This window comes from Adiantum capillus-veneris, chromosome 16, assembly GCF_014529385.1.
Source record: "Adiantum capillus-veneris isolate H3 chromosome 16, ASM1452938v2, whole genome shotgun sequence".
Classification (NCBI taxonomy): Eukaryota; Viridiplantae; Streptophyta; class Polypodiopsida; order Polypodiales; family Pteridaceae; genus Adiantum; species Adiantum capillus-veneris.
The window spans coordinates 30,467,778-30,473,223 of record NC_140946.1 but is presented as its reverse complement, the minus strand read 5'-3'; positions in this window follow the sequence as shown (position 1 = coordinate 30,473,223).

Below are 5,446 nucleotides of genomic sequence, written 5' to 3'. Positions count from 1 at the left end.
TCAACTGGAATGACACACGAAGAAGAAGAAGACAATTTTAACATCGTGGGAAACTATTCTATTCGACGAGAGTTGAAAGAGAGAGAGAGCATGTTCAAGTATAGTTTCTCTCTACAATTATACCTCTTGCGTGAATGTTCCAAGAGAGAGAGAGAGACAAAGAGATTTTATTATTGTCCTCAAAGGTCAAACATAGCCTATGGGACCAAATGTACATCATGAGATGTACTATGTGTGGGGTTGATAAGTGACTCTCGAAGCTCAAGGATCGTGGTGGTGATGACAGTTGCAATGGAGAGCCCACATTGTGGCTAAAAGAGGGAAGTATGTAGGTCCAGGCCATGGTCGAAAATGAGAGGGAAGCAAGTTCGGTGAGCAAAAGTTGAGCACTCTAGTGGTGTGTGGTACTTAAACTTTGGAACTTGCACGGGGAGAGAGAGAGAGAGAGAGAGAGAGAGAGAGTATACAAACTCAAGGGGGGAAATTAAAAAATGTAACAAGAGAGTTAAAGCTTTCTCATCCAAGTCCCATTATTATCTTAAGACTTCTACATAATAGTATATAAATATCAACAGGATTCTAAGTCGTCCAAGAACTGCCAAAGGGCGGGGGATGGACGTGGAAAACTTGTTATACCACGTTAGTGCAAAAGAGAGGGTTTAAAGATAAATAAAAAAACCGTATAAATTAAGGAATGGCCCCCAATAATTTCTCTTTTTAAACTTATAAGTAGAGGGATGGGATATAAGTTTCATAGATGGAAGGAGGGAGAAAGGGTAAGGAGGACATATGTAGATAAAGAGTTTGATGTATACATCAAAGGCAAACATTGCTAGTATAATATTTGTATTCTCATGTGATGTCAAGCTATCTTGATATATAAATTACACTAGTGTTATACACAAAAATGAGTAATTGATTTCATTGTAAACTTCAGAGCTATCAACCAAAGTGTTCTAATCAAAGTTGTTTTCCAAAAAATTAAAAAAACACCATGGGAGCACATGCATTGAGCACCTTGAGAAAAATAATTTCCCTCTTGGCTAGCCCTTGCTAGGCATCTATACTCTTTATAATGGAGCTTAAAATTTTCAAGGAAGGAGAGACCCTCCACATGTCACACTTCTTCATTTCAAAGATAGCCTTTTAAAAAAATTAATTTGAAATCCAAAAGTGAAGGATAAGTACTAAGATGGTAGAAAATGAAAACGCTTTTTTGTACTGTGAATGTAAAGTCAAAAGAACTTAGTACTATATTTATCATATTTATGGGAAGGCCATGGGGTTTCGCTCGAGCCCATAAATTTCAACACTGACCACTCATACTACTTTTACTTTTAAAATCCATTTGAAGGGTGGCTTCACTTTTCATTTTGAAGGCTATAAAGAACTTCCCTCTATCTCACCCAATAAACCTCTCTTTGGAGGCTTGCACGAATCTTCCATGCCGTAAGTGATCTTTGATGACAATGCTTGAAGGTCAACATTTGCATACACATGTTCGTGTTTTATGTGTGTGTGTGTGTGTGTGAGAGAGAGAGAGAGAGACCCTCTACCTTTGTGTGAGTGTATATGAGAGACAGAGTCGACCTACCATTCGTTGAGGTGTTAGAGCGTTGCACCAAGGTGTGTGTGTGTTTGTGTGTGTGTGTGTGTGAGAGAGAGAGAGAGAGAGAGAATGCAATGTTGCTGATTGCAAACTTTTGTGTGTGAGTGAGATTGTTAAGAAATAGAGAATGGTCCATTCGATTCATCCTGTGTGTGTGTGTGTGTGTGTGTGTGTGTGTGAGAGAGAGAGAGAGAGAGAGTGCATATGTGTGAGTGAGTAAGAGAGAGAGCCATTCGAGACAACCTATGTGAGTGTGTATGTGTGTGTGTGAGAGAGAGAGAGGGGGGGGGGGGGGGGTAAGAGGGTTCTCACACTGGCACTAGAGAGAGAGGGGAGGGAGAATAAGCATTGGTCTTACAATTAGAAATCGACAAAGCGATATCTATAGAATCAAGAATTGACAAAATCAGGAATTAACATAATTGAAAAAGTTTGATCCGACTAATCCAAGGTAGAAGGCAGGCAAGCCCAAGGTTGAAGTGGAGCTCAAGTGATGGAAGGCGAACAACGGGAGGCAACACTCGGCTATTTTTGAAGGTTTTTATGCTAGGATTTCTTTGAGCTTGGTGGGTGATATCGCTTTTGAATGGAATTGACTTGGAATTTAAAGGTGGATCTGAAAATTCATAGGTGGGATTGCTCTAAACCTGAGCTTTTTTTAGCGCTTAAAGAAAAATTAGAATTTTCAAGGCAAATCTCAAAATTTTGTAAGGGGGGTTACACTGAATCAAATTGAGGCAAAATGCTTCTCTCAAAAACTTTAAAAACTTATATATGACAAAATTTAGACGCAACTTTATTATGTTTGATGGCTTCTACACTCAATTTCTTTATACTTTGTAGTTTTCCTCACCTTCAAATCTAGAATTTCAAAATTATCTTGAAAATTTATGTGTGGTATTACACTAAATGAATGATTTTATAATAATTCGGCTATCTTTGCTTTTTTCCAAAACATTTAGAGGCACATTTACTATATTTGAAGATTTTTGTACTAAAATTATTTGCACTTTGTAGATTCTTTTTGCTACCATGGCTCTTTTGGAGCATGGAGATATTGTATTTTTTATGTTTGGCCAAGGGATGGCATGCAACGTTCAGCAGTAGTAACTCAGTTGTGAAGTAGAGGCAAATAAGGGATATGCATCGTTCGCTGGTGGGGAGCACTTGGTAGTAGTAGATGGGTGTTGTATACATGGGTTTGCTCGAACCATTAAGTGTTGGGGCTAGTAATGAGACGATAAAAAGATAATGGCTTAGGTGGAAACAACTCTAGCCACAACTCAACAGGCTATGTTTATGTGTGTGTGTGTGTGTGTGTGTGTGTGTGTGAGAGAGAGAGAGAGAGAGAGAGAGAGAGAGAGAGACGTAGGAGCCCATTCACCTGTCCAAGACTAGGGACACATTCTTCTCCATGCACTCTCCCATCCTCACATCATCAGGGATGCAATTGAAGTGAAACGTCAAAATGGGTTCTTTTACCATAATGCTGAATACAAAAAGATCTTGATGGGGATGCAACGATGGAGCACGTCCTAGCATTGGATGCATTTGGGATTTTTCTGTGGCTAGCATTGTTGTTTTATATTCTGGAAGACACTACCTCTGACTACTTGAGATGCACATATTTGAAGAACATGTAGATGTTTTACATCTATTCCAAGGTATGGGTGTATGTGCACGCATGCATACGTGTGTGTGTGTGTGTGTGTGTATGAGAGAGAGAGAGAGAGCATAATTTTTAACAGCATAGGAAGAATGCAAATGGACATTGAAAATCTAGCAAGAAAGTCTTGAACTCAAGATTTGGTGTGTGTGTGTGTGTGTGTGTGTGTGTGTGTGTGTGTGTGTGTGTGTGTGTGAGAGAGAGAGAGAGAGAGAGAGAGAGAGAGACTTTCCTTGGCAACTTGGTAGCCCTCCAAAAGTCACCGTGGAGCGTGGCACTAACCAAAACAGGTCTTGCTTCAAACAACTCAAGGTCGTGAGAAGCCCATCTTTGGGCAAATTCATGGTTTTGATAGCATGGTGCAACAATAGCAAGCTAGTAGAAATCTTTTACATTGTCATTGGTCGATGAGTAGGAAGATATGGGTAGTTTGAATATATTAGAATTCGTGTGAAGGATGAGTTAGTCGCAACCATTTAGCTAAAAGCACTCCATGTGCTTATTGTGTGTGTGTGTGTGTGTGTGTGTGTGTGTGTGTGTGTGTGTGTGTGTGTGTGTGTGTCAGAGAGAGAGAGAGAGAGAGAGCTACCTAACAGGTCTTCAACTCAAAAGAATAGAGGAAGGGAGAAAAGAAGGTGTAGAAAGAGATAGCAAAGATCTGCTCGATGAGTCTTGATCTCAAGATCTAATATGAGAGAGATAAAGAGAGAGAGAAGGCAAACCTCTGTATTGTTATCTTTTTAGATTGATTCCAAGGACTAGAGTTCCATTTTCCTCACATGTGGATGCATAGATACACACACGCACACACACACCCCTACCTCTATATGACTTCGTGTGTGTGTGTGTGTGTGTGTGTGTGTGTGTGTGTGTGTGTGTGTGTGTGTGTGTGTGTGTGTGTGTGAGAGAGAGAGAGAGAGAGATCCAATTGACATGCTTTTCTTGGCCGCAACATCGCGCGGGTCACATACTAGTATCCTCCTAAAAGTCCAATCCAAGGGACTACATCCAATAAAAACCCATCTTTGTTGAAAGTAGACCAAAGTTTCTTGGCCCTACCATTTTTGGGTAGATCTTCTAATCACGCATTATGAGAGAGCGTATTCCAAACTTGAAGCTTGTTAAGAACTTGGTGTGCTTTCATAAGTATAACATATTTGCATACATGTGGAATAAAGCATTGCCAAGCACGACTCTTTTTCGACAACCCCCTCGACTAACAATTTTATCATGGATTTTTTTGCCCACAGCAATGCCATACTCGGTCCACATTAACTAAAAATTGAAGATATTTCTTACCTTGGCCTTGTTGGGCATATATTGTGATTAGGCATTCTAACATAACACATGAATAACAAGATGATTATCAAGAACACATTGTTCTTTCCAATCCATATGAACATCAGAAGCAATCAACTGCCACTTGTACATCCGAAGAAAGCCATTTGAGCTAGGAAAATAATAAGACAATTATTCTATAAGCCATGTTTATTTATGGCATTCTAAAATAGGTCCTAATGAACAAGGGAGCATAAATTAGCTTAACTTTGTTGTTAGCTTAACACCTAACGTGACCAATGTGTCCGTGGGATGTAGAATGAAAAGCATGATCAAGCAACGACTTGAGTAAGCATGGTGATATTATAATATCAAGTATTGATCCATCTCGCTTGGTGTCACCCTTAACTATAGGTGTACTAGTCTAAAAACATGTAACAAAACCTAAGTAATTATGGGAGGGATTTTCCTTTTTACTAAAAATCTAACCTCTAAAGATATAGTTGGATTTTTCTTTTCATAGATTATTTTTTAAGTACATTGATATTGCTACAAAACTTTCGCAAGTTTGCTTTGTTAATTTTCAAGAAGTGATAGTAACGTAAATGGAGAACTCGTACCAAAAGATGGTAAACAAGTTAGAGGGCCGGCCCTACATAAAATTGTCTTTTTGTTTGTGCAGTGAAGGTGTGGAGTGCATTGTCCTTTTGAAGGCATCCTAGAAAATGCATTATTAACCAAAGCTAGACCGGAATCTATTTGATTCCCACTCAAACTTTGTACAGGATAGCAATGTCACCAAGGTCAAGTTGCCCCATGGTGATCTTAAGCTTGTAGAAGAGTGTGGTGGTTTGCCAATATCTAGGAGCAATGTCCCATAACAAATGTGTTTA